General features: G+C 37.2%; 1 protein-coding gene and 1 long non-coding RNA gene across 8 annotated transcripts in view; both read left to right on the forward strand.

Annotated features, from left to right (window-relative positions):
• The window catches only part of PCDH9 (protocadherin 9), a 1,108,845-nt gene that overhangs the window by 206,725 nt on the left and 879,672 nt on the right, over positions 1-22,448 (forward strand). The window lies entirely within an intron of this gene.
• LOC122447356 lies at positions 4,112-18,628 on the forward strand. The gene is made up of 3 exons (XR_006271199.1): positions 4,112-4,291; positions 13,178-13,182; positions 18,617-18,628. It is a non-coding gene; the product is annotated as an uncharacterized LOC122447356 (long non-coding RNA).

The following is a 22,448-nucleotide window of genomic DNA, read 5'->3' on the forward strand; positions in this document are numbered from 1 at the left end:
TTATGCAAAATTGTTTCTTCTGTTAAGCTTTATCTGTTACTGTGTTTGATGAGGCAAATATTGTAGCTTTATTACTGTCGTGAATGGATATTTCATGAGCCTGGATCCTCTTCCCAAGGGAGCCCCAAGACTATACTTGTTAAGGTCAATCAGTCCCTCTCAGATGTCACTGGCCCTCCTTGACTGACCGCTTTGTCTACAATCACCATCCACAACATGTTGCATTCCACAACCCACTGTACTTTTCTTTATTATACTTGCAATTACTTGACAGCATGGTATAATTTTATTCTTCAATTTTTTTCTTTATCCCCATTGAAATATAAGGTCCTGAACTTTGTTTTGTTCAGGAAAGATGCCAGCACACAATAGGCAGCAAATATCTATTGCATACATGAACAGAAGAGTTTCTAGGTAGCAGAGAGTTACACCTGGACAATAGTGCAACCATATTTGCTATTTCAGAACAACCGAGAAAGACAGACGAGGAGAGGGCAGAGCTGAGCCTGAACCTTTGGTGCAGGGTGCCAGAACGACCCTGGGAGAACTCAGTCCTTCCCAGCGGAGAGCTGTGTACAGAGAGGAAGAAGAAAACAGCATGCAGTTAGAAGCTCATGGGATACTCTCACTTCTGCTGTGGTCATCTACTAAAATGCCCCTTAGCCACTTTTCACTCAGTACTGTTTAAAGCCACGCTTCCTTTAAAAAAGAATAAATCTGAAAACCAATATTTGCAAGCTGACATATATTTGAAAGAGGCGCTGTGCTGTCTTAGTTGCTGTGTCGTGTCTAACTCTTTGTGACCCCATGGACAGTTGCCTGCCGGGCTTCCCTGTCCATGGGGATTCTTCAGGCAAGAATACTGGAGTGGGTTGCCATGCCCTGCTTCAGGGGATCTCCTGCAACCCAGGCATCAGACCCAGGTCTCCTGCATTGCAAGCGGATTCTTTACCATCTGAGCCACCGGGGAAGCCCATATTTGCAGTTAGCTGTATCCAGTTAACTTCAGGATGTGGGCATTGTGTATCAGGTGACACATTCATTTCTAGCTAGAAGCTCTTTCAAAGGTGTGCTAATATATAGAAAACTATTAATACAATTGTTTGTTTCTCTTTGTGGATCAGTTAAGTTCAGTTGTCACTCAGTCGAGGTGAGCCAATAACACATTAATATTTGACATGGATCATAGGCGAGCTCTTATTGCTATTGAAGATTACCCATATTTTTCGAAGCATAAAAATCTGTTTGTTCTCATTTATAGTAATAATTCTGCTGTGGGAGGAAAGTATATGTAGTTATAAGTTCAATTATAGCTCCTGGCTTATCGGTAGCAATGTCCTAGATGGGACTGTGGTCCTGATGAGAGCAATGCAGTGAAAAATGAAGATCATGCTGAGTACAACAGAAACTTAAAATGAGATTGGGTTTAAATTCACTGCTGGTGCTTGCACACTTGGCACTGGAGAACATGGGGTCACTATAGTAAGATAAGGAACATTCAATCATATCCATCAGGGAAGCTAACTTACTGGTTGTGTGGCTCTTGTTCAAATGCCAAATTTCTTTTTGATGATGTATTTGCTCATATGTGAGTATGTGTGTATATGCAGACACACAGACACACAGTTATATGTGAATATTGAACACACACATTATATTTACATAAAACATGAGAAGAATAAAAATTATGAAGACAAAAAAAATCTCTTTTCCATTAATATGTTATTATTTCACAATGCTTTGATGTAAAAAGAAGATACATATGGTATTGTATAATGTAAAACATAAGGATTGAGAAATGTTTCCTTATGACTTTAAAAGTTACCATTAAACCTGCTACTAATTAAATCAGATAAAGATTGGAACTATGTAAATAAAATCAATTAGGTGAGTTTTATTTGCATGTTCATAATTATAGATTTTTAGAGAATAATACTGAGTCAAAAAAAAAAAAACTTCATGAAATTGTAAGTAAGAAGGGAGAAAGGGGAAAAACACATTTTATTCATGAGCTTGTTATCTGTTAGGTATAATGATTGATCTTTTTGGGGTGGCAATACTATTTATGCTCAGGGCTAATGTAAAAGCTAAGTATCAACTTCATCTTTAGAGGAAAAGAAACAAAATGTTCAAGACAATTAGTAATTTGGCCATGGCTGAACTGTTAGTCATTGGTAGAACCAGGAATTTAGACTCAAATCTTTCTGAATTCAAAGTTCATCTTTATTATTTCTGGGTATGCTCAATTTTCTTTTTCTCCCTCTTTCCACAAAAGTAATGTTATCTCATTGTATTTTTTTGTTGTGTCTATTTTTCCTATAATTATTTAGGAAAGGGCACCAAAAGTAAGCTTAATTTAGTGCTGGGAATGTGCTAAAATCTTTCAGACACAGCAAATACATGGCTAATAGGTCTAGAGTAAATAAAGTTTGCTTTTGATGACAAACTATGGTGCTGATGACCTATGACCTGTAAGATGCACATTTTGATTATTTCCAAGTGTTGTCATGCTGAGAATTTCATATCCTCCCAGCTTTTCCCTTAGACTGTTGCCAATGGATAATAAATTGGTTTGAATCTAAGAGCGGTTAATTAAAAAACTACCGTGCTTCCCTTTAGATTTCTGTCATTCACTTACTCATTTATTCAATAACCACATAGTGAATACAAATTTAAGTAGACACTGCATCACCCTTCCTTGATTCTGTGGAAACTAAAGACTTTTACAAAGGTTGGGAACACAGTTTTGAAGACAAGTAATATAAAGAGAAATAGGTATATGGGGGTTCATCTACTTTTACCCAAAAACACCTGGCATATGTAAAAAGGTATAGCTGCTGCTCCCCGATGATCTTCAATTGTTATCATGTAATCATATAATTCAGTGTTGCCTGAAATAGAATTTTTCAAGAGAACAAAAAAAATTCAGATTGTTATATGCAATTAGTCATTTTTAAACATTGGGACATTTTGGTTGTTTAGGTACAGAACAAATATATTTTACCTATACTCCAACACTTTCAAATGCATGTTCTATAGAGATATATTGAATATGATTTCCACCACTACACAGTGAGTTCCTAGAGGACCAGGATCATCTTAGGAGCCAACGTGGGTTAGTAATTGTTTGCTTAATAAGGTAGAGACACTTATTCATTAGAAAGCAAACAGTGATATCTAAAGAGTGGAAAGTAAGCCTTTGACCAAGATAGAGAGAAGGTATCTATGAGCTCCCACTGTATCATGAGTATCTTGAGATGGCAATGCCATTTAATGATTCAAGTCCATGTTGTTGTTGGTATTATCCATTTTATAAATGAAGGAGAAAGTATAACCTTGTAAAGCACATGAAATTGCATCCTCCAACAAATACATGTTCAAAATAACTGGAATCTGATGTCCAATATACTTTATTTTCTATTTTTTTAAATTTTTATTGAAGTATAGTTACTTTACAATGTTTGCTAGTTTATACTGTACAGGAAAGTGAATCACCTATCCATATACATATATCCCCTCTTTTTCAGATTTTCTTCCCATCTAGGTCACCACAAAACACTGAGTTCCCTGTGCTAAACACTAGGTTTTCATTAGTTATTATTTGTATATACTATTAATAATGTATATATGTCAGTTTTAATCTCCCAGTTCATCCCATCTCCCTTTCCCCCTTGGTATCCATCTGTACCTCTGTGCTTATTTCTGCTTTATAAGTAAGATCCTCTATGACAGTCTCTAAATTGACTTTAAATTCTACTGGTTTTAAATTATATTCTTATAAAGTGTTGCACAACATATTTAATCTTGATAATCTTCAATTTTATAATATATACAGATAACAATAACAAAACTCATGGAGCTTCTATGACATTTATTTAACATGCATGATGTTCTTTGAAAAGTGTGTGACATCTAATTGCTTTCCAATAACTGATAGATAAATTATAGCTATTGTTTTGTGGTTAAACCTGTGTTCTGTATGCCATAGCTCTGAGGACAAAAGTTGCCAAACACTATATCAATGACACTGATTTCTGGAAAAGTAGAGACAGTTATTTGTCATGGTCCCACACAACACATTTGGTTATTTCTAAGGAGCCATGTTGAAAAAGCAAGAGAGTTCCAGAAAAACATCTATTTCTGCTTTATTGACTATGCTAAAGCCTTTGACTGAGGATCACAACAAACTGTGGAAAATTCTTAAAAAGATAGGATACCACATCACCTGATCTGCCTGTTGAGAAATGTGTATGAAGGTGAAGAATCAACAGTTAGAACTGGACATGGACCTGTATATTGTCACTCTGTATATTGTCACCCTGCTTATTTAACTTATATGCAGAATACATCTTGAAAAATGCTGGGCTGTATGAAGCACAAGCTGGAATGAAGGTTCCTGGGAGAAATATCAATAACTTGATATGCAGATGACACCACCCTTATGGCAGAAAGTGAAGAAGAACTAAAGAGCCTCTTGATGAAGGTGAAAGAGGAGAGTGAAAAGGTTAGCTTAAGGCTTAACATTCAGAAAACTAAGATCATGGCATCCAGTCCCATCACTTCATGGTAAATAGATGGGGAAACAGTGGAAACAATGGCAGACTTTATTTTGGGGGGCTCTAAAATCACTGCAGATGGTGACTGCAGTCATGAAATTAAAAGACGCTTGCTTCTTGGAAGAAAAGCTATTACCAACCTAGACAGCACATTAAAAAGCAGAGACATTACTTTGCCAACAAAGGTCTGTCTAGTCAAGGCTATGGTTTTCCCAGTAGTCATGTATGGATGTGAGAGCTGGACTATAAAGAAAGCTGAGCACAGAAGAATTGATGCTCTTGAACTATGGTGTTGAAGAAGACTCTTGAGAGTCCCTTAGACTGCGAGGAGATCAACCAGTCCATCCTAAAGGAGATCAATCCTGAGTGTTCATTGGAAGGACTGATGTTCAAGCTGAAACTCCAGTACTTTGGCCACCTGATGTGAAGAGCTAACTCATTTGAAAAGACCCTGATGCTGGGAAAGATTGAAGGCAGGAGGAAAAGGGGATGACAGAGGATGAGATGGTTGGATGGCATCACCAACTCAATGGACAGGAGTTTGGGTAAACTCTGGGAGTTGGTGATGGACAAGGAGGCCTGGCATGCTGCAGCCCATAGGGTTGCAAAGAGTTGGACACAACTGAGCGACTAAACTAACTAACTAAGGAGCTATGTCAGGGGGCCCAATGTTCACCAAGACTAAAGACCTTGCCTCCCTGTGAATACTGAGTCATCTTTACCACCTCTCTCCTAACCTCCAGTCAATCAGATTCATGCTGTCCAGAATCTTTTCAGTAATGAAAGTGAAGGCCCCTCAGTCATTTCTGACTCTTTGTGACCCCATGGACTATTCAGTTCATGGAATTCTCCAGGCCAGAATACTGGAGTGGGTAGCCTTTTCCTTCTCCAGGGAATCTTCCCAACTCAGTGATCGAACACATTGTAGGCAGATTTTTTACTAGCTGAGCCACAAGGAAAGCTTTCAGTAATGACAGAAAGAAAGTGAAGTCGCTCAGTCATGTCCAACTCTTTGCGACCCCATAGACTGTAGCCTACCAGGCTTCTCTGTCCATGGGATTTTTCAGGCAAGAGTACCAGAGTGGGTTGCCATTTCCTTCTCCAGGGGATCTTCCCAACCCAGGGATCAGACCCGGGTCTCCTGCATTGAAGGCAGAGGCTTTGCCCTCTGAGCCACCAGGGAAGCCCAGTAGTAAAGCAGTCACTATTCTAAGAAAATTACATAATTGAGTCATGGATTTCAGTCTGGAGAACATGTATCAAAATTTACAGGGTAACTTTCTCAACTTCAAGAAGACACATCAAATAACTGTGAGGACCACTCATTTTCAAAGAAGCCGATTCTCAACCAGAAATGGTTTTTAGCCAAGAATTCTCATTTCATATATCAATAGCCTCAGATATGCAGATGACACCACCCCAGTGGCAGAAAGTGAAGAGGAACAAAAGAACCTTTTGATGAAAGTGAAAGAGGAGAGTGGAAAAGCTGGCTTAAAACTCAACATTCATAAAACAAAGATCATGTCATCTGGTCACATCACTTTGTGGTAAATAGATGGAGAAACAATGGAAACAGTGACAGACTTTATATTCTTGGACTCCAAAATCACTGCAGATGGTGACTGCAGCCATGAAATTAAAAGACACTTGCTCCTTGGAAGAAAAGCCATGACAGACCTAGGCAGCATATTAAAAAGTAGAGACATTATTTTGCTGACAAAGGTCCATATAGTCAAAGTTATTGTTTTTCCAATAGTCATGTATAGATGTGAGAGCTGGACCATAAAGACGGCTGAGCACTGAAGAACTGATGCTTTTGAACTGTGGTGTTGGAGAAAATTCTTGAGAGTCCTTTAGACTGCAAGGAGATCAAACCAGCCAATCTTAAAGGAAATCAACCCTGAATGTTCATTGGAAGGGCTGATGCTGAAGCTGAAATTCCAGTCCTTTGGTCACCTGATGAGAAGAGCTGACTCATTAGAAAAGACCCTGATGCTGGGAAAGATTGAAGGCAGGAGGAGAAGGGGATGACAGAGGATGAGATGGTTTGATGGCATCACTGACTAAATGGACATGAGTTTGAGCAAGCTCTGGGAGATAGTTAAGGACAGTGAAGCCTGGCGTGCTGCAGTCCATGGGGTCTCAGAGAGTTGGACAGGACTGGGCGACTGAACAACAACACTCATTTCATGGTGATGAGTTGTATCTTTTTAAATAAGTATCTATATGGTTATGTATCCAAGAATACAAGAAACATAGATTAGTAATATAGTTTAAATTAGAATAAAGATTTGTTATCTTTGAACACTTTTCTTGCATGCTATATCAGTATATAGAATAGTGCATAATTAAAAATATGCATGCTTGAAATTCATCATCAGTGCTGACTTAAAAATTTAGGCTGAATCTGTTCTCTCTGCCTTTGTGATTGTGTAGTGGGTGAGGAGGATGATGGTAGTTGTGGTGGTGATGATAAAGCAAACCACTGACACATTGAATACGAGGCTCTATGTTAAATATTTATCTATAGGCGCCCATATAATCCTCACAATGCTCCTATTACTAAGGTGTCATTTTTCCCTCACTTAACAGAGGAGGAAAAGAATGGTTGGAGAGGTTAATTAGTCGAGGTTTACACATTAGTGTAGTCGTGATTCTCACTCCAGAACATGGGCTCCTAATTTTACACTTTGCTTTCCCCTTGAGAGCAAAGAACTCTAAGGGAGGCTAGGGGTCTTCTTTAAATGCGTCTCCTGAGACACATTTCTACCAAGAAAACTTCTTTATCATCTATAATATTGAACCTCTGTCCCCTCCTTTAGTGAATATAATTAATTATTGACTATGCATCTTATTGGGAGCAGGAAATCAAATAAAACCAGTGATACAAAAATAGACATAGAGATACATAGATAGACAGTATCTGGTCAGCTAACTAACTAGAACAGATGTAGTGATCAGTTCGAGAAATAATCACATTTTTGTTAATTAGGCTCTTAGTGATATTTTTTAAGTGCCATCCATTCTTCTAAACAAATAAGTACTTGTCTCTTAAATAAGTAAATTGCATCCCTGGCCTCATTTAGTACATTAACCGCCTTATGAGAATTGATAAGACTTCTTTAAATATTCTAGTATCCTGCAGCTTCTCCTTTTAAAATAATAGCACTCTGTTTTAAGATTCCATTTTAATAAATTTGTGCATGTTGTTTGTGAAAACACTCTATTTGTTCTGTGCTGCTTGCCCTGTTTCTTTAGACAGCATTTTTCTCAGACTATAATATCTACCCCCATAACCCTGCCCTCCTACAGAGGTCTAGAATACATAATTCCATTTGAATCTAAGGAAAAATCCTAGGAGGAGTACTGTGCATTTAAAGACACTCAGTGAGTATGAGCTGGATGACTATTGATTCTGCTCACACTGTTCAGGTATACATGCATTTATCTTAAAATCTCAACAAATGTACCAGAATTGTCAGAAAAAAAAAAAAAACATATTTAAGTTATAAACTCTTTGGAACTTCTCAGAGTTTATTTTCACCTATATTTCCTGTAGCAACTATTACTCATATTTAATGTTTCAACAAATGTAATATATGTACTACCATCAAAACCTCAGGGAAAAAGAGAATAATTTTTAGTAAGTGTAATATTTTACTCAAAGAGAAAAAACCCCAGGTAGGGTAGAAACTTTTAAGCAAAAATAATAAAGCATAGTCCACTAAAGGGAAATAAAATTTAATAGTAGAATTAATGCAATGGTGAGAACTTTAAGCAAGAATTCAGCTCCTCGAGTTACTTTTAGGATCATACAATCTCTCTAATGGTCTCAACAAATATACTGTGTATCATACAGTGGCTCAAGCAAACAAATTTATGCAATTACCAGTGTAAAATATTCATTAAAAAAAAAATTCTACTGAATATATGTGCCAGTGCTGAGCAATATGACAGATGTTGGGACGTAAATGTTCCCAGCAATAAGGATTGTGATTTTTTTTTCTCTGGGTGAATTTAGTGCATTTATTTCTAGCTTTTACCCTGCAAGCTGTTTTGATTGTAAGTTTCTTAGCATTGTTATTGTTACAGTTCAGTTGCTAAGCCGTGTCTGAGTCTTTGTGATCCCATGGACTGAAGCACACCAGGCTTCACTGTCCTTCACTATCTCCTGGAGTTTGTTCAAATTCATGTCCATTGAGTCAGTTATGCTATCTAGCCATCTCCTTCTCTGCTGCCCTCTTCTCCTTTTGTCTTCAGTCTTTCCCAGCATCAGGGTCTTTTCCAATAAGTTGGCTTTTCACATCAGATGTTCAATGTATTGGAGCCTCAGCTTCAGCATCAGTCCTTCCAATGAATATTCAGGGTTGATTTTCTTTAGAATTGACTGGTTTGATCTCCTTGTAGTCGAAGGCACTCTCGAAAGTCTTCTCCAGTACTCTAATTCAAAAGCATCAGTTCTTCGACCCTCAGCCTTCTTTTTCGTCCAACTCTCACATCCGTACATGACTACTAGAAAAACCATAGCTTTGACTCTTAGGATTAGAATATGGTAAAGTTTTACTTCTTTTCTCCTCTGAAGTGTTGAATATTTACATGACTTTGTCAAAACGTACACATAGCCATCATATATGTATTAGAAAATGATAGCTAGAAAAACTCTGAAGTTTTGCTAACACTAATTTATTTAACCTCCAAAGTTGCAAGTTAGTTGAGATCTCTTAGATGAGTTATTTTTAGACAAAATTAGAACGTGCAGCAGAACTGACAATAATAAATCCATCAGTTGGATCACTGTATGTAAAAGTTCACATATTCCCCACCATGATAAGCAAATGCAATTGAGCATGTGTGCATACTAGAATGCATTTATAAGTTCATTTGCAAAATAAAATCTATGAAAACAAAAATAAGATAATCTCAAAATAGCAGATTTTTTCCTAATATATTACTCGATTATCTAAGTTATGTCTTCAATTAAAGTGAACCACTATTTTGAAATGATTCTAAATACATAGTCAGAAAGACTAAAAAGAAAACTTTAATATTTTGCCCCTTCTCATCCTATATTTCCTTTTATTTTACCAATATCTCTGTTACAATAAGGTTTTCCCCCCTACCCCTTACCCAAAGTGAGTTTGTGGGTGAGTAGGGGAATCAATTGCTTGTTTCTTCCGCTGAACCAGTGGATCAGCAGTTTTATAACTTTAAAACATCTTAGATTATACTCTCTAGTGTAATAATCTCTAGCTTATTGGGTTTCTATGAGGCTCTAATGAGTTAATAGTTGCAAATTGTTTACAAAATAGTTACAAATTGTTTGGTATATAGTAAGTGCTCATTGACTATTAGATTTTTCTCAGGTAATCACAGAACTTACTTTGAACATGAATCTGATAAATATTGAAATTCTAAACTTAAATGTGTCATGAATTATCAAGATATCTTAAGTAAATGACAAATTGGCCTAAAAGGCAAATCATACATTTCATGCATTATTTAACTTTGTGAATCATAAAGGAGGTTTGCATTATTTCGTAGATTACATTTTTCTTTGGTGCATAAATATGGAGTTGATAAATTCAGCATGAAGTCATTGTTTTGAGGGAGGTTATGATCTGGAGAATAAAGATGTGTGTGTGTGTGTGTGTGTGTGTGTGTGTGTGAGTGAGTGAGTGTGTTTGTGTGTGAGAAAGACAGAGAGACAGAAGGAGGAAAAGAGACAGAAGCACGTAAAAGAGAGCAAGCTATAGTGATTTATGCATTTTAGTCTTGGCCCCCTTTCTAATATCTTTTATCTTATTTTATGCTGTTAACCAAAATTTCCCATCCCAGAGCACCACATTTTATTTCTCTCATTCTGTAACACCTTGCTATTTCTAGTTTCTTATGTGCTATTTGTGGCTTCCTTACCCTTCTGTTCCTCTTTTTCATTCTGAGGTTCCTGAAGGATAGAGCAAAACTGCAGTTATAGATAAGTATATGGCACTTATTTTTGCACAAAGCTTTACCACAAATTTCCGTTTTTCCCCCATTTTAAATAAAACACGTCTAATCACCTACAAGAACATTGAAATTCATATTTTCTTTCACTTATAAATTGTGCTGTAACATAAGATTTTGTATGTCCTCTCTTTGAGATCTGCTCTCCTATTTCCCCTGGCTTCTCTGGAACAGGGCATTCGCTGCCTTGAGCTCTCTACTTTCTCCCAGACTATGGGCTTCCTCTCTAGGTAAGACTGCTCCCTTTCAAGCACAGGTAGAACTGCTTACTTGTTATTGTCCATATAGTCAGATTGAAGAGAGGAGGAGAAGGGAGCAACAGAGGATGAAGATGGTTGGGTGGCATCACTGATTCGATGCACATGAGTTTGAGCAAACTACAGGAGATAGTGAAGGACAGGGAAGAGTGGCAAGTTGCAGTCCATTAGGTCACAAAGAGTCAGACACAATTTAGTGACTGAAAAACAACCAACAACAATAATATAGTCAGCACCGGATGAAAATCTGCAGCACTTGAAACCCCTCCTGTCTAAAACAGGGCAATGGACTGCTCTGCTGTGTTGCTTGTATGGGTAGATGGCAGAGACACTTCTTCAACCAGAAACTGTGAAAGCCCCTTGATTACCAACCCTCCACTTACACAAATAAGTTACAAGGCTCAGTTCTTCTTGCTTCATCCATATCCCTTGAATTTGTGTATTTCAATATATATATATTATAACCAAATGTATAATTAAATATAATTTATATATCTCCCATTGTGTATTTACCTACCTGGTCTTTTTGTATCCACTTTTAACCTAATGGATGATTTTGTACTTTTGTTTGTTTTGTTTTAAAGCTGCAGCTAGTGTGATCTTTAATGATATATATTATATATATGTATATATGAACCTGGAAAGTAAAACTTTCCATGGATTGTTAGTTATCCTTCAGATAACCTCCCAAATCCTTAACAGGGCTTGCAAAGTGATCTGAGCACTGACCTCTGCACCTCATTTCTTTTAATTCCTGGAGCCTGTCAGCTTCTCTTCCCTCTTAGCCGGAGGGCATGCATTTCCCCTGCTGGCTATCTTCCTTATCTTTTCCCTAACCTCTTCTTAAAGGGCTAACTTCTACTCCCAATTCGATGCCATTTCTCAAGGTGTTCTCCTTCCCATCACCCCTTGCCTTACGTTTTATCAACCTGTATGCTTCCTTTCATCAAGCTGGATGCTTGCTGATAATTCCCAGCGTATAATCACACCAAATAATTCTTTGGCAGACTGCATTTGAAGTCAGAAGTATGAGAGCCTAATTCTAACCTTATCACTTATAGCTGAGTGACTTTATGTAGGCCACTTGATTTCTCCAAGTTTTATTTCCCCATCTGTAACACATGGGCTTGCTGAGATGTAGCAAATGATATCTAACACAGTGCCTGGAACATTTATTTCCCACAACTTAGACGTTATTCACCTCTGATTGGCTTAGTTGTATAATCTATCATGTGCTCCGTGCTCAGTCGTAACTGACTCTTTGAGATCCTACGGACTGTAGCCCAACAGGCTTCTCTGTCCATGGGATTTTTCAGGCAAGAATACTGGAGGGGGTTGCCATTCCCTCTTTCCTGGGGATTTTCTCAAAACAGGAATTGAACCTGCATCCCGGGCAATGCAGGTGGAGTCTTTACCTCTGAGTCACGAGCGAAGCCCATAATCTATCATCCTGCCTACCAAAGATGTGACCTAACACATAATTTGATAGCTCAAGGTATATTAGGGAAATGAGAGAGAGAGACTGAAAGGCAGGATGGTTTCTGCCAACCAGCTGTGAAAAATGACAAGCTTTGCTAGGTCTTTCCTTATTGGCCCTTCACTGTTTGCTAATCAACCCCTGTGTTGATTGATCTTTTCATTGTACCTTCTGCTTTTTACCCCTAATTAAGAAACACCAGTCCTTACTCCAGGTCCATCTCCCAGAAAGGTGAGAGAGGAGAGGTGGCAAGCCAATGCTAATTTCAAACTAACAATGTTTTCTTTCCCTTTATTAATGTGTTTGCATTTCACAAGCAGCTCTGGAGAGAAAATGGCTTACCCCATAGGCTGTAAGAATAGATAGACATTTTCATTGCCAAGGTCAGTATGGTGGGTAATTATTTTAGAGCAAGTTAAATAAAGAATCTTCCTTAAATAAGGAATCTTAAAATATTCTCTACTTAATCTGTGCTCTAAGGAAATCCCATTGATTCCTAGTGCTACTGCATCTTCATTTGTGGCCATTAAAACAATTCAAAAACCAAGTGAAGGAATAAGATTTCTAATCCCCCAAAGATCTATATCTATTGCCTGCTGAGATTTTAGCTGTATTTTTTATTTCTGACTCTTGACATGTTTATATATGCTGAAGATTTCAATTAAAATAGACAGCAGAGTGATATTGAATCAATGCTTGTTGTTTTGTATCTAGGGAAAAAGAAGCAATATGAAATATGGAAATCTGAGAGAATGTAAATGCTTTAGGATCTGCTGTGAGACATATTCTCCTGCTTGTCAGACAGACATGATTTTTAGAGCAGAGAATTTGCTGGCTTAAAGAGGACAACTTGCCAGTTTCATTAGTTTCATATCTTTCGCTAGACAGAGTCACTGTTCCAATCATTAAAATACCAGTCCTAAGCTCCCATTAAGTTTGAGCCAAATGACAGCGTGTTTTAGAAGTGCTTTGTACAATAACAATATGTAGCTGAATACTCCTTATAGATGAGTAAGCCTGTGATAACTTCACTATAAACTGAGTTCCACTCTCTTTTACTTGCGTAGGTTTCATTTTCATGAGCTTGCCAAGAACATAATTATTAGTGCTTCTTATGAATACCCAGTAGAGATCACATTGAAAGAGATTCATTGTTAGAACAGTAGAAATTTGTCAATATAAAGTACCAATACGGTAGGAACTAAATAGGTGGAATCGCCAATTTTCATTATGGTGAAGCTGAATTTTTTTCCCCCTCCCTGGTCAGGGGTGTGTGGAGCAGTCAAACAGATTAGATCCAAAGAACAGTGAAGTGCTTAAACATATATAAGGGACACTTCAGAATAAATGCTATCAGATCATGAAGTATCTCTTGCAACCAAAATTAGGATGGGAAATCTACCAGAACAGAGCAAATCTCTAGTGAAGAAAATGCTATGTTTTCATTTTTAAAACCCAAGTATTTCATTATTTTGTTCCATACTGTGCACTCCACATAGCGTCAGCCTGGGATTCGAAGAAACTAAAGGACGTCTTGTGAGAAACATTTAAGGTCAACTAGATAACGTTTTTATTCTCTATGATTCCCTCTGAATTTGCTATTGTTCATTCTGAATTCATTGTTCTCTGAAAGCAAGGAGAAAAACAAACAGTAACTGTTGGATATCTTGTCTCTGTCTATCTGCAGAATTTGGGGCCTGCATGTGATTCTTCAGAATGTAGTAGAAAACAGTATTTATGTTTATATACTTTGTGTTTTTTTGAACATAATTTCCTACAGACCTGTTAAATTTCTTAAACTGCTAATACACAAGAGTTTCTCAAATTTGCAATTACTTCATGGACTGGAAAGGTAAATAAATATCTCCTTTGAAATAGCTCCTAAAGAAAAGTTGGGGATACTCAGCCATTTACCAGTAAGTACTTGGTGCTTTGTTGAAAAGCACATGGTTTCTTTATAGTCATCCACAGGCAAAAATTCTTATAAAAGGTGCTAATAAGTTCTTGATATGTATACATGTGCCTCTGGGCTTCTGCTCCACCTGATATGAAGAGGAAACTACAATAATCTGTCCCTTGAGACAACTCTGTTCATTGCCAGGAAGAGGAATTTGATTGCTTTTGTGAAATGTTTAGAAGAATGTTTTATCCCTAATGTGCTAAATGTTCACATATGAAATACAAAACAGTAGATGATTTCCCCAATCAACAGGCCTTCTGTGAGCAACATCATTCCCTAGCATGTGCCTGTAAGACAGCTCATTAGGACCATGTATATGATATGCTTCAGATCCTTTTTAAATCAATGTGCAAGGCTCACCCAATAATAATTTCTTTATCATCCAAATAATATTTTTACATTTATGCCCATGTTTTACTAATCATAGAAAGCATAATAGCAAAGAAAGTCATCTTCCATTAGGTCAAGAAGTACCAATCAAGGAAAGCTAAAAGTTACAGAGAACAGACAAGTTTTAATTTTAGACTATTAGAAATATCTGATTACAATTCACTTACATCTAAAAAATGATTTACTTTTCAAGAATGACTAAAGTTTTTGGTCTCCTAAGGTTTTAAGCACGTGTTGCTACTGCAAACCCTGCAGGTGTTTCAGTTTTATGCTTTTGGATGGTTTTGCTTTTAATTCAAACTGAAATGGGCCCGTGTTTGCCTGTCAGGGTAACAAAACTATCCCAGCAGCAGATTCAATTCTAGAGATATAATTATGAACACCTACTGTGTGCAAACACTGTGGGAGACCCTGAAAAAGACACACCTGTGAGTTATAGAGGCCCTGCCTCCAAACTGCCCACAATGAGAAGTTCAGCCTTTACTGAGCTTTTAATTAGAGATAAAATAGCCTTGGAGTTTGCAGGCCCAAGGGGAAGACAGTTCACAGATTTGTTCTATCTCCCACCCACCCATTTACCATTATGTTTTTTTTCTCTGAGGCGGTTTGATGTCTTTCTTTTTTTTTTTTTTTTGGCCTCTCTCGGAGAATATACATGTGTGTGGGAGTGAATGCCTGAGTCACTGCTCAAGCGCAGGAAAACAGAAGGGACAACCAGCATGCTCTTCTGTTATAAGCACGGCCTCATCCCCCTTTGCTCCTGTCAACGGTGCTTCGGGCCCTGAGCATATGGGCACGGGCTTGTCTTCAGAGCCACTTATGGCACATATATAAAATTTACTGTGCCTTCCTGGAAAAATGCAGTGTTTGTGAACCACTTGGGAGAGGGATGGATTTATGGAAGGGGAAAAACACACCCGGTCAAGCCATTAAACACTGGTTCTCATGCTGTTCTCAGTCACCAGACTATGATGGAAGAGCTCTCATCTTAGGCTCAAAAGGAGCGAGTGTTTGTATCCTTTTTGAAATAAATTACTGGTCAAGATCTTTTTTAGGGAGCAATTTCCCTGTTCATATCCTCAGAAACATAAGTTTATGAGGTCAATGATCATGGGTAAGGGATAGGCAACACAAAAAATGACAGAAGTAATATGAAAGTTATTTTTCTATTACTGAAAAGAAAAGCCATATCAGAAACAGCCATTTATCAAGTAATTAATCCCTTTGAGTTGATTTATCAAAGAAATCCTGTTCATAAATTGTACCATACTTCTGTTGGTAGAAAACTGGTAATATGTTCTACAGTGCTTTTGGATGAATAAATCCATGAAGGGTCTTAAGTCAATCTTCCAATCTGGCATTAGCATTTTCATCTCACTATGCATGATATATTTAAAGTCAGGAGAGTTGGCTTTCAGTGTAAGTAGGCATACATTAAAGCATAAGAGCTTGGTGGCGTGCTGTTAGATGCTATTTGACTTGGAAAAGCAGTGTACATTTTCACTAATATGTTTAATTTTACATAAAGATATAGCACTCACTCCATCCTATATCTGTTTGTGAAACTATATTAAATACTTCCCATGATGAAATTGTGAACCAAAATTGGTGACCAGCAAGGGTAGGAAGGTAAAAGAAGACTCAGAGACTTTCGGGATGTCAATTTCCATTGAACAGAAGGAGGGAGAGCTCTTTGTATGTAGCTATATATTTTACATAACTTAACCTTTAAAGTGTTGTGTGGTTTATTTATATATACGAAATCAAAATGAACATGCCACTCTTTTCTACTGAATATGTCATTTTGGCTAAGGCTATAATTAGAAATGCATAACTTGAATATTTTGAAAGTGTTTTGTTTCTACTTTGGTGGGGTTGGAGGAGGGAGTGGAAAGGCAAATGCACTTCAGCAGGTGTTGCTTACTGTTCAACGCAAAGGTTTCATCTCAATGGAACCTGGGAGCACTGTGGCCTTTTGCAAAAACTGTCGGAGTGGGTTAAGAAACCTGGATTCCAGCTGGTTTTGCCTTTAGTTATGAAACCAAAAGAATATCATTAGCTTTGTTTCAATGCCTCTGCTTCATTCCCCATTAGCACTTTGTATGTTGTATACATATTACAGCCCATATGTAGCATGTGCTCACTGTGCAGGAATGAGGATAAGTACATTACATGCATTGCTTTATTTGAAATGTCCTTTCGTAACATTTACTAGATTATACTCAAAGGATTTGTTCATGAGTCCAACTCTTTTGTATGACCGAGACTGTTTTATTGACATTTTAGATGCTTTAGAAAGATTTGTTAGGTTTGATCAGCCTTTTATGTTCCTCAATTCTAATTTTTTTAAGGTTTTTATTTCATCAAATAAGAATAGGAACATATTTCTCTTCATCAGGATAAGGAGGGCTTCCTTAATGTCTTCTGTATTGTTGTAATATGTTATAGTAAAATATTTTTGGTATACTTTTCCCGTGTTATCATAGACCATTACCATTTTAATTTGATTTTTGTAGCTCAAATGACTCACTCAGGCACAGGGAAGCATTCCCTCAATAAATTCTTCTTAGTGATAAAATAAGTGAAAATATCATAGATTCTCATCCATCAGACACTAAAAACATACAGTGAAGCCACAGGGTTTGCCAAAATACTGATCCTCACATTGATCATTGTCAACTTGAACTTGTCTTTTAAAAAGCTATGCTTTTTATGTGTTTGTATTTGCTCTTGTGATACGACTATTAATATATTTCCAAGTTTCATCAGTTCTACAAAACAAAAAAGGTTTGTTTGACTAACCAAGAAGTGTTAGTCTGTCTCTACCTGTTTAAAAAATAGATTAAGAGTTATTTTTGAAAACATCTTAGGGTCTATATCTTAAATGTGAATATAAAATCCATTAGCAGTCCACAATGAGAACTAATTGCTGGAGTGCAATCTTGGCAGCATTTTTATAACTGCTAGTGAAGCTCACATAGCTAAGAGAGTACATTATCTTATAAAAATTATATTCTCAGGGGATTTTACTCTTAATATATAACAATGTGAATAATAGCATGAGCTGTTCAGATGAAAACCTCCTACTAGTATAAACTAAGTTTGAGATGTTTCGAGTTTATATCTGAGATGGGTAAGTTACATTTAGATAAACACTCTCCCTTTTCCTTTCCATCTTTGGCCATTAAATCATTAGTATCATTCAAGAAGAGGAGAGATAATAAAGAGAAAATAAGAAATGAAGAAGAAGAAGAAGAAAACAAAACAAAGACAAAATACCAAAACTCATCAAGAGAGGACAACTATCAGAAATCGATAGAAAGTTTCTTTCCTCAGTGCTCTGGACAGCAAAAATGAGGCTAAAGATGTATTCTTTTTGAAAAGGAACACTGAAGTATGTTATCATATCCAATTACATTTTAGTAGTAGGGATGACAAAGATATAAAAATGTTTACTTACTGAAGCTAAGGTTTCCAATTGGGTTTTTCAATCCCATGGCTAAATAGAACATCCAAAAATTCAGAGTTAAGTAGCTTTTAAGGTCACTTGAAACATTGTGTTTTTTAATCACAGCACAGCCTTTTTGTTAATTTTCTTTCTGGGCAGAGTCATTGTATTATCAAACAAGAAAGAAAGCAAATGATGTAAAGCAGAGATGGAGGGTGGAGAAAGAGACCAAGTCTGTGATTGACTGAGAAGGACCAGGTATAGTCAGCTAGACAGACTGAGATGAAAAGAGATGAGTATTAAAGCATCCTAGACTATGGAGGAGAAATAGAAACACTTGGGAGGAAATCATACAATACACTACCTAGTTTTGGTTTGAACCCAGCATTTGTATACAGGGTAATGAGGAATAAAATCGGAAAGGGATATTTGAGTTACATTGTAGAACAAGGCAAACTCAGGTGAGAACATTGTTCATGTCAGGCATCCACTGGACAATGAAGTGATAAAGATGTAGAGAAAAAGCTGTTTCCAAATGTTATTTTACCCAGATGCCTGCTGAGCCTTCCCCATGCCACCCCTCAACTTGCAGAGATCTGAGTAAACTTGGTCCTGTCTCCATAATTCCTTATATCCTGTGAATGTCTCAATCTATCCTCACAATTTGTGAATTCCCTGGGGCTGTATTTCCATCATCTGCTCCATTTCTGCCCTCTATGTGTGTACAATCTCTACTATAATCACACTATATTTGGCAGGATATCTGATTCAGTGTCATCAATTTTTCATTAAAAAAAAAAAAAACTGCAACAAGGGCTTGATATTTTTAGTAACTTTGCTGAAGATTTGAGAGGTCATGTCCGTAAGTTTCTTCTCCATTCCCTCCCTATTATTTCACTGAGAGTAGTTCCTCCTTCTTCTCTGAAGCCCTGATACAAACTGACATCCGTGTCCTTAAGGGACTCCTCCACCACCTCCATGAATTTGCTCATTTTCTTGAATTATTAATGTTCCGTAAGATTTAGTCACAGGCTTTGCCTGTCTCTGGAACTGTAGTGTAAAGTCAGCAGACTCTGGAAGATCCCAGGGTGTACTTTAACATCTGCTATTCCACTTACTATACTCTATTGAAAGAATTAGGCTTGTTTTAAAAGGGATGGCCTGAAGCAAGCTTAGGGCATAATTCTCTTGGGAACAAAGAAATGAGTAAGTTATTGTACTTTGTACGTGTGTGTGCATAAATTGTGCACAAACACAAGTTTTCATATGTGTAGAAAACACACAGTGAATACTTTCGAGAGACCCTGAGAATTCCTTGCAGAATTGGCATTTGGGATCTCCTTTTGTTAGCCATACAAAATGTGATGGGAATTTTGATCCCTTTCTTCTAGCCACACTAGAAATGGAATATTGTCATAAGGTTATATTTCTTACTATTTTCTGAACTAAAGGATATTTTAAATCTTTCATTTCAAAAGGATCTTGCTTTCTTCCATTTTCTCCCCCTCTTAGCACATCTTCAGGATAAAGGAGTTTCGGAAATTAGCCCCATTTTTTCTTGAGCTTAGTGGATGTTTTTGGTTGCCTGCCTAGTGTCTGACTTTACCCCTTATTTCCAACATCCCCCTGATTGTGTCTGTGTTTCTTCCTTTGTCCTGACCCCTGCCCCAGGGTTGGAATTTGTTTCAGTGAACTAATTTTGTTAATACCAGTCCTCTTGCCTAGATTAGGAGTGGATTAGTCTAAACCAGCTTAATTTGATGAGAGGTTTGCTTTGGCCTGCCTGAAGTTTCCATTCATTTAAAACTGAGGGTAGAAGTCCAGCACAAGTCTCCTATAGGACATGAATAAAGCTACAACACATAATCATGACTATTGTCCTGGGATTCGTCCCATGACCATCAGAGATAGCAGATTTATGATGAAGCAGTTGCAGCATTGGAGAAGGAATTGGCAGTCCACTCCAGTATTCTTGCCTGGAGAATCCCATGGGTGGAGAAGCCTGGCAGGCTACAGTCCACAGGGTCGCAAAGAGTGGGATACAACTGAGCGACTCACACACACACACATTTGCAGCACACATAAGGATAAAGGAACTTGTAATCTACAGCATTTTTAAACCAATACATCAACTAATTCTGACACTTGCTCTAACTCCATTTGTAACTCCATTTATAGTTATTGTAAATTATTGGCTCCATTTCCCATGTTATGCAATAGATCCCTATCCCTGTAGCTTATTTATTTTGTACATAGCAGTTTCTACTAATTCCTCACCCCAGTATTGCACCTCCCCACTGGGAATTACTATAAATGGTTAATTGTTCTCTATATCTGTGAGTCTACATCTTTTTAGTTATAATCACTAATTTGTTGTATTTTTCAGAGTCCGTGTATAAGTGATATTGTATTTGTCTTTATCTGACTTATGTCACTTAACATAATGTCCTCTAAGACCCACTGTATTGTTACAAATGGCAACATTCTTTTTTATGACTAATGTTCCATTATGCCATTTCCTACTCCAGGGGATCTTTCTGACCCAGGGATTGAATCCGCATCTCTTGCATCTCCTGCATTTGCAGGTGGATTTTTTATCACTGCACCACCTGGGAAGCTCTGCACACAATATACATATATATGTGTGTGTGTATATATATATACACCACATCTTCTTTATCCATTCATTTGTTGATGGACACTTAGGTTTCTTCCATATCTTGGCAATTATAATAATGCTGCTATGAACATCGGGTGCCTGTATCTTTTCAAATTAGTGTTTTTTTTTTTTTTCAGATATATACTCAGGAGTGGAATTGCTGGGTCACTAAGCCTTATCAGTTTTAAATTCTATGTATCACTTAAGTTCATACAGCACTCCTGTGGCTATTTCAATGAGCTTACTTCAATCCTTAATCATTCTTTATAAGGATTTCTGCAATAGATGCCAAACACTCCCTCAGCCTTCTATCTCTTCTCCCAGAAATCTAATCTCCAAGTTACTTCCAGAAAGAGCTTTCTAAACTAAAATTTGGCATGTCCTCTTCCAGCCTAAAATTTGTAAGTAATGTCCTATCTTTCGAGCATAAAGTCCCAAAACTTTTGCATGGCATTTAAGATGTTTTCTTTTCCATTTGAATATGGCTTAGTTGATTTTTATATGAATTCTGTGTCCCAATTATATTGTTTCTTAAAATTCTGTATATATGACTTATTTTCTCACAATCTGATGTTTAAATTCATCTCCTTTCATGTACTTACTGTAATTATATTTGTATATGGCAAGCTCTTATACCCACAAAGATTGTCAGGGAAAACCTTTAATATAATTTCTATCCCAACACTCTTTAGGAGCATTGGGTCTTTCTTCACAGGGCTCCTGCAAGGTCACTCCATACCTCCTTTAGAGAACAACATGGCACAGTCTAATAGTTTACTTTTCTATTTGTTTCTCTGCTGAACTCTGAACTCTTGGATCTAAGCACTTTTGTCATTGTATTTCTGATACTTCCATTGTGCCTGGCACATAGTAGACAACCAGTGTTTGTTTGGGAATGAATAGTGAGAAAGACAATTGCTAATGTAAAGACTGAAGACGGTTCATGACGTCAGCTTTTTAAAAAGCAAAATTTCAGAGAGTTAATTGTTTTTGCTTGCAATTATTCTGTGACAACACATGACTGATTTTATATTTGCTTTCATCATTTTATTTTGTTTTCCACTGAGACATTTGATACTGCTTTGTAGTTTTCTGTTGTTTTTATGCTCTGGAATGTATTTAATAACAGGAGATAATGTTGATTTGTCTTAAGATTTAGGTCACTAATCAGGAAAACAATTGAAAACACATTTTTAAACTAAGGTTATATATTAATTAGCTCTTCCCTGATGGCTCAGGGGTAAAAAACCCGCCTGCCAATGGAGGAGACATGGTTTCGATCCCTGAGTCAGGAAGATCCCCTGGAGAAGGAAATGGCAACACACTCCAGTATTCTTGCCTGAGAAATCCCAGGGACAGAAGGAGCCTGGCAGGCTGCATGGGGTCACAAAGAGTTGGAACACAACTTAGTGACTAAACAACACAGCATTAACAGTACATTTAATTACTTGATGTTAAATGAGTGTATATTCTGTTTGTCTTAAAGGGAGATGATAGAGACAGGGTGAGCTCAGGATACTCTCTTTTATAGCTTTTTTCTAGTGCACACACATGCGCGCGCACACACACACACACACACACAAAGATATTGCAATTATCAGGAAAGATTAGGTCATATTGTAGTAAAACAAAACAGCTCCACCCCTCCCCAAATTCCAAGATCTCAGACACTACATCATGAAACTTCACTTCTTTTTT

The sequence above is a fragment of the Cervus canadensis genome, chromosome 9 (genome assembly GCF_019320065.1).
Source record: "Cervus canadensis isolate Bull #8, Minnesota chromosome 9, ASM1932006v1, whole genome shotgun sequence".
Classification (NCBI taxonomy): domain Eukaryota; kingdom Metazoa; phylum Chordata; class Mammalia; order Artiodactyla; family Cervidae; genus Cervus; species Cervus canadensis.